The 13,348-nt window shown below is 38.6% G+C and overlaps 1 pseudogene; it reads left to right on the top strand.

Annotated features, from left to right (window-relative positions):
* LOC149116437 (melatonin receptor type 1B-A-like) lies at nucleotides 1–1,819 on the top strand (annotated as a pseudogene).
* The last annotated feature ends 11,529 nt before the right edge of the window (nucleotides 1,820–13,348 follow it).

Raw genomic sequence — 13,348 nt, 5'->3', positions numbered from 1 at the left:
GTTTCTTTGCGAACAAACAAAATAACAACTAAAATGAGAGATTAATATCTTCTGTATACATAAAGTCCGTCAAAAATTAATAATATACGATTTCTTTGACAACCGAACGTGATCATGACTCGCTAAAGAAAGAAGAACATGTCATATTGCAACTCTCTCTAACTTTTTGGCGGTATGGCTGACGAGCTTAATTCACGAAGTGTGTTTTTCACCGTCTTGGAAGCCAGCTTTATGATTTTGTTAAATTTGTTATCCCTGTTGGGAAATGTTTTAGTCTGTATCGCTGTTTACAGAAATACAAGACTTCGTACCTCGACCAACGTCTACATTGTCGCTTTGGCCATCACCGATTTGTTGTCCGTCATTTTTGTTACGCCTCTGGCTACCGGGGTGCTTATTTCAGGCAGATGGCCTTTTGGAGGAACAGTTTGCCAGATGCACGCCTTCATGGCCCAATTTGTCGTCTATGTTTCACCTGTTACCACGGGTTTGACGGCAATTAACAGATATGTGAGAATGTGCAAGTCGGATCAACAATATAAGAGATTCTTTTCGAACTGAAAATCTTTCATTTTAATCGTTTCCGCGTGGATGTTTGTTGCCTGTTATGTTTTGACCGTGCGTCTTACGGGCTCACAAGATTTTCACTTCGTGCCTGGCTATGCAGTGTGCATGAACGTACATCTAAGAGAATTTGGCAAAATTGTCCATTACTTTCTTGTCGTTGGCTTGTTTTTACTCTTCCCACTAATTGTTACTGTATTCAGCTACAGAAAGGTTTCAAAAGACATCCGGGAACACAATATGGGAGTGGTACAAGCTCTTCAAAACAACAGTCGGGATGTGACGGCGGTCAGCACCCACGAAATTCGCCTCTGCAGATCTTTGGTTGTCATCGTTTTCGCGTTTAATTATGCTGTGTTGGATACCCACGTGGGTCATTGCCATTTTGGCGCGCTTCCATGTCATAGCCAGAATGCCACGAGATATCCAGTTTCCTCGTCAATGGGTTCATGGGTCATGGGTTCGATTCCTGTCGGTGACTCAGAATGTTTCTTTGTCCCACGCTCGTGTCATGTTGATTAATTCACCTTCACATTTCATTACCGAACTTAAAATTCACCATCTTTATTAACTTATCACTCCTCACGATGAATTCGATAGCGTTGATCCTAGCAGTATGCAAGACACCTATCATATATGAACTCAGTTAAATGACCTTGCTCTCCATGAGTTCTCGTAGCTCAGTGGATAGAGTGCCCACCCGGTGTTCGGGAGGTCAGGGGTTCAATTCCTGTCGGTGACTCAGAATTTTTCTTTGTCCCACGCTCGTGTCATGTTGATTAATTCACCTTCACATTTCATTACCGACCTTAAAATTCACCATCTTTATTAACTTATCACTGACCAGTATCACGTGACCATACCGCGGGCTCAAGTTTACAGCTCCTTGAGGTCACGTGTTCTTTTGAAGTTGACCGCTGACCAAGTGCTGGTTATCGATTGGATCGCGGGGTCATATTGGGTTAGCTTGTTGGAAACAGGGCAGGATTGTTCAGAAGCCAGTTTACGCGTACCCAGGATTAAAAGTTAATCGAATTATAACTTTTTCTCCTATACAAATGCTTTTTGCTGTTTTGTTTAGTGTATATAGTGATTATTAGAGCTCAAAACAGAAAGCCAAACAATATACAGAAACCTCACCGCAAAGTTACAAAACTCAAATCAAAATTCTACCTCTTTCTGGGTTAGCTTAAGGTCATTCTCCAGTATTGCACTGTGCATCCTTATTGCGCATAATTTCACGCGTGATTAGCTTGCGCGCTATAAAAAATGGCGGCTTTTTCTTTACAGCTCGACCTCACCATAGAGGTATATCGTCATTTTCTCGCAAACGAGTATGGTGACCTATCATTTTTTTTCTGTTGTTTTGAATTGAGTGTTTATACCCATATAAATCCTTATAATAGCACCATGATTGTCGTCACGATTGCTTGCTAAATTCACATTCCCGACCATTGCTTTTTGTTTTACACTGAGAATTGGTCCATATTTATTTTACACAGAGAAATTTATTGCTCAATTCCAAACAACAGGAAAAAATGATAGGTCACCATACTCGTTTGCGAAAAAGTGACGATTTACCTCTATGGCGAGGTCCAGCTGTAAAGAAAAAGCCGCCATTTTTTAATGCGCGCGCGCTTATCACGCGTGAAATTATGCGCAGAAGGGATGCGCAATGCAATACTGGGAATAACCTTAATCGGGCTTTAAACAACCCGGCCCAGGCGCTACGCTTTTAGGCTGGCATAAATCTATATATTAATTCAGTGCATACTCAACTGGCTCTTATTTTGTAACTAGGGTAAAGTTAAACCACATGGACAAATACTTCCAATCGCAATTTGAAAAGAAAGATATATCCTTAAAATAAAAGTTATGTGTGGATTTTCAGCCATTATAAGTACAGAAGGTTACAGCACAAAGGGCTAACCACCAGAAATCGGAGAAATCGTCAAATTGCAGTGATTCATTAAGGTTTTTGTTAGCCAATCTGTTTTTTTCTGTATTGAATTTTCGGTGGCTTCTGTCTACCTTCAACAGAGTTGCAATGTTAATTAAGGTTCGTTACTGCTCGCGCCGCAAGCCTACGGGTGATGTGGTTTTGTTGATTTTCTTTTTTTAATTAACAGTAAGTAAGAGCGAGGGAGCGGTTTCCTCTCGTTGACGGCGGCGCTGTGCAAAGTTGTCAACTTTGGAAAGCGCCGCCTTCAACGAACCTTTTAAAATACTGCAACTCTGATGAGGGTGGGCAGAAGCCATCAAAAATTCATTTCAGAAAACAAGCGATCAGATAAAAAAAAAAAAAAAAAAAAGGTTAGCAGTAACAGTAACAGATATCTCAACGAATGTCTATCACCGATCGCAGCATTGGAAGCAGCAAATTACAAAGGGACCTTAAGCAATGAAGACGGCAACGCCAAGGACGACGCCGAGTTAAAAGGGACTTATGGCAGAGCTCCGGCGGCCCGACGAGCCGCCAAGCGACGAACCGTAACTATAAGAACAGAACCACATGCATCCACAGCAATGGAAACCCATGCAAATCTTTTTTCATAGTCAAAATGGCTAGCGGCACGGATCGCGGGCGCGTACGCCCAACGACGACGACGACGTCGCACAACATGGCGGCCACACTCCAACTAATACCAAGTTCTGGTTTACGGCGTACGTTTTTCATATTTGACATCCATGTTATGATCAATTGACGCCTGTCAAAACAGGATATCCGCTGACTAGTGTCACGGACCATATCGCGGGCTCAGGTTAATAGCTCATCGAAGTCGTGTGTTTTTTAAAGCTGACCGCTGACCAATTTATTGTTTTCGATTGGATCGCAGGCTAATGTCAGGTTTATTTGTTGTAATCAGAACCGGGTTGTTCGGAAATTGGGTTAACGGTAACCCAGAATTAAAAGTTAACCGAAGTATTTATCTATACAAATGTTTGTGTAGTTTGAGATCATTCAAAATCAAAACAGAAGACCAAAATATAAACAGAAAGCTTCACCGAAAAATTACAAAACTCAAATCAAAATTCTCAATTTTCAAATTCTCAAACTTCTCAAACAAAATTGGGTTAGCCTAATCGGGCTTTGAACAATGCGGCCCAGGAGCCCCCTTTTTACGTTTGGGTGAGTCTGTATATTATTCCACCATTTGAATTTCGCAAATATTTAGATCTGTTCAGCACATCGATTGGTTTAAAAACTTGTTCAATCCCAATAAAAAATATAATAAATAAGTCTTCGTAACTCACGTTCTGAAAATATCCAGAACTTGGTAATTTAACGTTGTTTTTTTTTTTTTTTTGCAGAGAACGGCAAAGAAATACAAAAGGTCTTTTAACACACGTGCACAACCATTTACTGCTCACTAAATCTTCTGTTTAGTGGCGTTAGCATTTTTATTGCCGTTGCTGGTTTTTACCAGTGCATAAGCATAAGAATAAGCCGACTTACGCAGACTCAGTAAGATGTTGATAATTAGCGCCTTTTGTTGGAAATTTCCCAAATAAAAGACGCTAATAGACGATTTGCATGATGGCGTCATTTGACTACAACTACCAGAATCCTTCACTTTTCTGTTTCTTATGCTAATAGGGAATTCAAAATATAAATAATAAAGAAAAATCAAATCAATTCTGGTAGTTGTAGTCAAATAACGACAACGTGCAAATCTGCGATTATCAACATCTTACTGCTTCTGTATATGTGGCCTGATGCCTATTCTTATGCGCTAGTGAAACCCAAGCCTTTAAGTCCTCTAATGTTGCTTTATGGTATCCCCCACAGTCCTTTTTACAGCTGACATTTCGCATTTGAATTAAATGTAATCCAGTGTGGATGGGAGGCAATCTCGAGCAATTATCTGATGAAGTCTAAAGCAGGTGCGAGACAGACCACGATTTGAAACAATATTCTTTTGTTTTCAACGTTCCTCGTTAAATAAAATTGTGCTGAGTCAGCAATGTATCTTTGTACTCTCAACAATAGGTGAGACAGAATTCCGGAAAGTAGGTTACGGTAACTAGCGACAAAACAATTAATAAAAGATGTAAATGGAAGGAAGAAACTTGTTTGTCAATATAACACCCGTGCGTTATAAGTGAAGAGACTAAAAGCTCTAAGAAAATCTCTGCTTTATTGAAATCAAAATTGTAGCCGGAGATGTCATTCACAGCTTTTGTTTGTGTTACTGATTGAATTATTCACCTTTTAAGCACTCTAGACATTTTAGGTCAAAAACTCGGATTCGAGGCAAAAAAGGAGTGTTGTTTGTCGCTTTGGCATGGCGGGCCAGACAACCTATCCATACTGAAATAACGAAAAAATCCTGCAGATTATCCCCTGAGTCGGCGAAATATAACGCAGGTATGTATCAAGATAATTCGACTTGTTGGTCGTTAGTGTTCTTATCTCCTTATTCTATAAACGAAAATTGGATCAGTGTATTACTTTCGTATTTTTCTCGGACTGAAAACATTATGTAGAAACAGATTCAAAAGGCGTAACACGGGCACTGGAATACTTATAACACCTTCCCTTACTTTCAAGTTTTGTTATTAACCTTTGATATTGATGACGCGTGATCGTTATTAGTTCGTTTTCATCTTAATCATGCTAAGCATGTGTCTTGAAGGCCTTTGCTGTTTTTTTGTCATGAAATGAGAGTTGGACCATAAGCGAAAATTTGCGATTTGGCAATGAATTCGGCGAAAAATATCATAAAATAAAATAAAGTAATGTCATTGCTGAGGTTTAGGCACACTCAATAATGCAGATTTAAAGTCAGAAAAAACATTTCATGCTTTTAGTTTTTTTGATCTCTCGGTTTTGGCAACAGCTGCGTTAAATTAACCCCTTAAAACACTCAGTCATATTCAGACTATACTGGCTCTATGGAGTCTGTGTCGATAACGGTTTATTCATGCCCTTTCATCACTGTAACCTTTACATAAAGAACTCAAAGGCACCGATTTAAATCAATTGTACTTGTGTTTACATTCAGAGAGGGAAATATTACATGTACGGATCCAGTTGATTAACCGGAGAGGTCCAACATTGAACTTCGCCGGACGCTACGTGGGAAGTTAACAGTGGTAAATGTCGTGTCTTGTTAACCCACCCAACATTAACGTAGCTAACACATTGCCTCTCATCGTTTAATTGACCATCTCAGACTACTTTAGCTACAGGGTGGCGAAAAAAAAAAAAAAAAAAGGAAACAACTCTCTCATTGGCTGGTTGAAGCAGCTGTAGTCTTCAAAGTTGCTCTGTGCTTAGGAAAATAAGAAAAATATGGCTCGGAGGACCTTACATTTTACCCTACCAATATAAATATTGTGCTGATGTGTGCTTCCAAATAGAAGTGTGTATAGATGAGCGAAAAGTCAAAGAAGCACTGGTGTGATTTTTCTGATATGAGCGTTTAGATTGCCTTTTTCGGTGTATATGTTGTTTATTAATTTTCCTGCTCACAGGTGTTTTTTTGTTATTTCGTGCTTTGCTTGATCTTACCATAATTCGAAAGTCTTCACCGAGCAGACATAACTCATCCTAATGAGTTCCCCTCCTTATTCCAAATTCAACATTTTAATTTGTAGTATTTGGCTAATGGAAATCGAAAATTGTTCAAAATTCTTTGAAAACTTATAAGACAAGATATTTTCATCTGAAATCATTGCCAAACCGTTTTTGTGTTACGTACCGTTAATCCCTCGCCTGCTAGATTTTCCCTCCAAAACGGCACTTAATTGTTATGAATGTTAAGACTGATTCCGCTCAAAGTTCGAGCAGTAAGTGCAAAACTTATTTACCAAAAATCTACTCATAGCACGATAACTTTTGGAATACTATTTAAAACAACTCCCCTTAGTTCATTTCTCCAAGTGACTCTGCGATTAAAATCTCAAAAATTCTCTAGAAAGTTATTGTCAAAACTCGTAAGAATGCTTAACGCGTGTGTTGTTGTGTTTTTAACTAACGGGAAACGTCCGTTTAATCAGTTGAAATATGAATAGCTTCAAGTTCAATTTTCTGTCGCGGGGTCAGCTTGAGAGTTAAAGTTTTGATAAGTTCTTGTCAACTGTATTCAAAATATTACCATGCCTTGAGGTGTTTTTGGTAACTTAATTCTTGCCATTATTGCTCAAATGTTCTGCGGAAATCATCTTAATTTCCAGACGAAAACCCTCATTTGAGCATGCAAACGGCATCGCCTTCCCTTTAGGTGTAAGCAAGATGATTCAAATCCACAAATCCAATTTTTTTGAAAAAGGAAGGTGGTGTAGAATAATTGATGGTAAACTCGTTTGGCTACCAAGTGGATTAGCACCTGGCCAGTAAAGACCCCCTAAAGAGAGCGGTTTCTGGAAATAATAATGATTAAAAAACAAAAACAAAACAAAACAAAAAAACAGTAGACTGGAAGTAACAAAACCGAGAAAGCACTAGCTTTTCTTATCACCAAAACCCAAAACCCGAGCACTACAAAAAACTGGACACGAAAACCGCAACAGAAATAAAGTAGCAAAATGGAAAAGCTGGAAATAAAAACATGACCAAAACAGTAAAACCGAAAACCCAACGCCCTTCCCAATGCAGCTTGCAGGCATTCATCATTTTCGTATCGAATGAAAGTAATATAATTCAATAGGTTCTACCCAGCTTCGGCTACTTATTTGCTAAAACATGAAAACCGCAACAGAAACAAAATATCAAATTTGAAAAACCGGATATTTTGAGGGCAAACACTGAAAAAGCCATCTCGCTTTTTCAGTTTTTGCCCTCTTTCATTCACTTATTTTGACTGAACGGGAGGTCCAAAAAAAGGAAGCCATTAGTTTTATGAGTGATTGATGGTGGTTTTGGCAAATATTTATTTTGAAAACATCACGTAATGACCCGATACAAAGGGTAAAGAAACTTTGCCAAAAATTTATCTAAATGTTTCATTACACATTTACTCGTTTAGCCTAAATTCACCGAGTGTTTCTTCCAACCATTTTATAAACGCACAGCATGTTTGAAAACACACGAAATTGATGACTGGAGCAGGTGATGTGAGCGGAAAACATGTAAATTTGTTTAAACCTTCAAACATGTCGTGTACTTGGCATTTATCGGCCAGACAGCCTAACCACATAATTAATCAAAGGCCCTGGTACCGAGTTTGCTATTGATATTTTTGTTGATTGGCTGTCAGCAGTCTGTGTGTCTATTATTTTACATCTGTCTGAAAGACACATAATCGCAATTCACATCTCAATGCAACGTTTCCAAGCTGAGCTTGCTCACGTACTGAGTTCTTGAATGCGCTTTTGTCAAAGTAGATTCACCATTGTGTTTCTACCCACGTTGATGGATATTCCCATGCACAAATAGTGCAGACGTCTCGGCCATCTTTCAGATCCATCTGACGAAGGTAATTTGAAAGAGGATCCATGTATTCAAAGGTCAAAGTTCCATCCCCTTACATGTTGATGATGGTTTATGCGTTGCAATCTGTGAATATGCTCCAATATGCTTTGGCTTAAATCAGGTAAGGCACTTACAAAACTTTAAGGCTTTGCCAAGCGATTAGAATTTGTTCAGCATCGAATGACGGTCACTTGAATTGTGACATATAATTTCTCTCACGCAGAGTCTATGGTCAGCTCAACAGCGACAGCGCAACATTCCTTCAATCAATATTTACAGATGGAAAACTAAGGATATCCGCTGCAGATGTAATTTTGATGAATTTTAATGTCCTCACAAAATTCTGCGTCTTAGCAACAATTCAGTCTCATTGGGAATCTTTCAAAGTACCACATGCAATCAATAGTGTAAGTTGTGAAATAACCTGCATTTTATTGAACGCTTGCGTGTATAGTTTTCCCTTTTATTCCACCTCTGATTATGAAGTTTCCAATCAAATTTTAACAGAAGTATCTCGAACCAACTGAGATAAAACCTTCAGCTACCATGTTAAGGTTCGTTACTGCTCGCGCCGCAAGCCTGCGGGTGATGTGGTTTTGTTGATTTTCTTTTTTCAATTAACAGTAAGTAAGCGGGAGGGAGCGGTTTCCTCTCGTTGACGGCGGCGCTGTGCAAAGTTGTCAACTTTGGAAAGCGCCGCCTTCAACGAACCTTTTAAAATATTGCAACTCTGATGAGGGTGGACAGAAGCCATCAAAAATTCATTTCAGAAAACAAGCGATCAGATAAAAATAAAAAAGGTTAACAGTAACAGTAACGGATATCTCAACGAATGTCTATCACCGATCGCAGCACCGGAAGAAGCAAACTACAAAGGGACCTTAAGCAATGAAGACGGCAGCGCCAAGGACGACGTCCAGTTAAAAGGGATTTATAGCAGAGCTCCGGTGCCCAATGAGCCGCCAAGCGACGCACCATAACTATAGGAACAGAACCACATGCATGCAAAGGAACGAAAACCCATGCAACTCTTTTTTCATAGTCAATATGGCTAGCAGCAACGACGACGACGACGTCGCACAACATGGCGGCCACACTCCAACTAATACCAAGTTCTGGTTTGCGGCGTACGTTTTTGATATTTGGCATCCATGTTATGGTCAATTGACGCCTGTCAAAACAAGGTATTCGCTGACCAGTGTCACGGACCATATCGCGGGCTCAGATTAATAGCTCATCGAAGTCGTGTGTTTTTTAAAGCTGATCGCTGACCAATTTATTGTTTTCGATTAGATCGCAGGCTAATGTCAGGTTAATCTGTTGTAATCGTAACTCATGTTCTGCAAAATACCCAGAACTTGGTAATTTCACTTTGTTGTTTTGCAGAGAACGGCAAAGAAACACAAAAGGTCGTTTAACACACGTACACAGCAGTTTTACTGCTTATTAAATCTTCTGTTAGATGGCGTTAACATTTTCATTGCCGTTGTTGTTTTTTACCAGCGCATAAGCATAAGAATAAGCCGACATACGCAGACGCGGTAAGATATTGATAATTTTAGGCCTTTTGTTGGAAATTTCCCAAATAAAAGACGCTAATAGGCGATTTGCATGATGGCGTCCTTTGACTACAACTATCAGAATCCTTCACGTTTTCTGTTTCTTATGCTAATTAGGGCAATTTTTATTTAAACCCCACTGGGAATTCAAAATTTAAATAATAAAGAAAAAAACAAATGAATTCTGGTAGTTGTAGTCAAGTAACGACAACGTGCAAATCTGCGATTATCAACATCTTACTGCTTCTGTGTATGTGGGCTAATGCCTATTCTTATACGTTAGTGAAACCCAAGCCTTTAAGTCCCCTAATGTTGCTTTATAGTTTCCCCCATAGTCCTTTTTACAACTTACATTTCGCATTTGAATTGAATGTAGTCTGTTGTGGATGGGAGGCAATCTCGAGCAATTATCTGATGAAGTCTAAAGCAGGTGCGAGACAAACCACGATTTGAGAAAAAATTCTTTTGTTTTCAACGTTCCTCAATAAATAAAAATGTGCTGAGTCAGCAATGTATCTTTGTACTCTCTAAAATAGGTGAGACAGAATTCCTGAAAGTAGGTTACGGTAACTAGCGACAAAACAATTGATAAAAAGATGTAAATGGGAGGAAGAAACTTGTTTGTCGGTATAACACCCATGCATTGTAAGTGAAGGAACTAAAAGCTCTAGGAAGCTCTTTGCGTTATTGAAATTAAAATTGTAGCCGGACATGTCAGTCACAGCTTGTGTTTGTCTTACTGACTTGAATTATTCACCTTTCAAGCACTACGAGACATTTAAGGTCAAAAACTTGGATTCGAGGCAAAAAAGGAGGGTTGCTTGTCGCTTTCACATAGGGCACACAACCTATCCATACTGAAGTAATGAAAAAAATACTGCAGTATTTCCCCTGAATCGGTGAAATATAGCGCAGGTATGTATGAAGACAATTCGACTTGTTGGTCGTTATTGTTCTTATCTCCTTATTCTACAAATGAAAATTAGATCACTGTATTACATTCGTATTTTTCTCGGAGTAGAAACATTACGTACGTAACAGATTAAAAAGATGTAATGTGGGCACTGGAATATTTATAATACTTTCTCTTACTTTCAAGTTTTGTTATTAACCTTTGACATTGATGAACCGTGATCGTTATTATTAGTTTTCATTTTAATCATCCTAAGCATGTGTCTTAAAGGCGTTTGAGGTATTTTGTCACGAAATTAGAATTTCAGAGTTGGACCATAAGCGAAAATTTGCCACTTGACAATAAATTCGGTACAATGTTTAGGCACACTCAATAATACTGGTTTAAGGTCACAAAAATCAGTTAATACTTTTAGTCTTTTGATCTGTTGATTTTGGTAACAGCTGCGTTAAATTAGCCCCGTAAAACACTCGTATTCAGACTACACTGGCTCCATCGAGTCTTTCTCGATAACGGTTTATTGATCCCCTTTCATCACTGTAACTTTAACATAAAGAACTCAAAGGCATCGATTTAAATCAATTGTACTAGTGTTTACATTCAAGTAGGGAAATATTACATTTACGGGTCCAGTTGATTAACAGGAAAGGTCCAACATTGAACTCCGACGCTACGTGGGAAGTTAACAGTGGTAAATGTCATGTCTTGTTAACCCTCCCAACATTAACGTAGCTAACATATTGCCTCTCATCGTTTAATTGACCCTCTCAGACTACTTTAGCTACAAGAGGGCGAAAAATTAAAAACAGAACTCTCTCATTGGCTGACTGAAGCAGCTGTAGTCTTCAAACTTGCTCTGTGCTCAGGGAAAAAGGAAAATATGGCTCGGAGTACCTTAAATTTTCCCCTACCAATATAAATATTGTGCAGTGTGCTGATGTGTGCTTTCAAATAGAAGTGTGCACAGATGAACGAAAAGCCAAAAGGCACTGGCGAGATTTTCTGGTATGAGCGTTTAGGTTGCTTTTTCCCATGTATATGTTGTTTATTAATTTTTCTGCTTACAGGTTTTAATGGTGATTTCGCGCTTTGGTCGATCTTACAACAGTTCGAAAGTCTTCACTGAGCAGACATAACTAATCCTGCCTTCCCCTGATCTACATCTAATGAGTTCCCCTCTTCACTCCAAATTCAATATTTTAATTAGTCTTACTCAGTCTTTCCGAATCGAAAGTGATGTCATCAGCTCTTGTTCTCTGAGCCCGAGAAAAATACAAAAACAATTAGGAGGCGCCAAATAAACTGAAATCTGCTGGCTTCGGATACCGCCTACGAAAACAGAGCTCCTAACTATCGTTCTCATGAAATCAATGAAAGGACCGTTCTGCAAATCGGAAAAAGAAATTAAATCAATTTCATTTATTTACACTCTTGTCATGAAATTTCGGCTGGAAAGGCTTCACGCTCGGTTACGTTTGCCTCATTAATTCACTTATTTTGACTGCAGCACGGGAAGTCCAAAAAAAAAAAAAAAAAAAGAAAGGAAGCCATTAGTTTTACGAGTCATTGATGGTGGTTTTGGCAATTACATATTTTGAAAACATCACGCAATGACCCTATACAACAGGTAAAGGAACAGGAAACTTTGGCAAAATTTATCTAAATGTTTCATTATACATTTACTCGTTTAGCTTAATTTCACGGGCGTTTTCTTCGAACCATTTTGCAAACGCACAGTTTCTTTGAAAACACATGAAATTAATGACTAGAGCAGGTGATGTGAGCGGAAAACATGTAAGTTTGTTTAATCTTCAAAGATGTTATTTACATGGCATTTATCGGCCAGACAGCTTAACCACAGAATTAATCAAACGCCCTGGTACCGAGTTTGTTTTGAATATTTTTGTTGATTGGCTGTCAGCAGTCTGTGTGTCTATTATCTTACATCTGTCTGAAAGATATATAATCGCAGTTCACATCTCAATGCAACGTTTGCAAGCTGTGCTGGCTCACGTACTGAGTTATTGAATGCGGTTTTGTTAAAGTGGATTCACCGTTGTATTTCTACCCACGTTGATGAATTTTCCCGCAAACAGTGCAGACGTCTCGGCCACCTTTAAACCCATCTGACAAAGGTAATTTGAAAGAGGATCCATGTATTTAACAGTCAAATTTCCATCTCCTTAGATGTTGGTCACGATGGTTTGGCTTAAGTTAGGTAGGACGCTTACCTAACTTAACCTAACCTTTCAGGCTTTGTCGAGCAATAAGGATTTGTTCAAGATTGAATGATGGTCACTTGAATTGTGACATGTAATTTGTATCACGCAGAGTCTATGGTCAGCTCAACAGGGACAGCGCAACATTACTTCAATCAATATTTACAGATGGAAATCTAGGGATATCCGCTGCAGAGTGTAATTTTGATGAATTTTTATGTCTTCACAAATTTGTGCGTTTTAGCAACAATTCTGTCTCATTGGGAATCTTTCAAAGTGCCACATGCAATCAATACTGTAAGTTGTGTAATAGCCTGCATTTTATTGAACACTTGCGTGTAAAATTTTTCCTTTTATCTAACCTGTGATTATGAAATTTCCAAACACCTTTTAACAGAAGTATCTCGAACCAACTGAGATAAAACCTTCAGGCTACCATGTTAAGTATTATTCCTAGAGGAAACAGATGTTACTTGTATTGTTAATTCTCGTCGCCTTTAACTAAGTAGTCTAGGAGCGCTACTAAATATTCGTATAATTTTGATGCCTAAATAGTGAAATTGAATAGCAAAGTTAATCTTGAATATGTCAACCGCTACGTTCTGTTTTCTTCAAGGAAAAACACTTATTTTATAAAATAGTGAGTTTTGTAGCTTATCAAGGGGTAACTGTGGTT

This window comes from Orbicella faveolata, unplaced genomic scaffold, assembly GCF_042242905.1.
Source record: "Orbicella faveolata isolate gen_17 unplaced genomic scaffold, um_ofav_v1 contig_12, whole genome shotgun sequence".
In the NCBI taxonomy this organism is placed as follows: domain Eukaryota; kingdom Metazoa; phylum Cnidaria; class Anthozoa; order Scleractinia; family Merulinidae; genus Orbicella; species Orbicella faveolata.
Note: the sequence above shows the minus strand (reverse complement) of the source record. Positions and strands in the feature narration are given on the sequence as shown.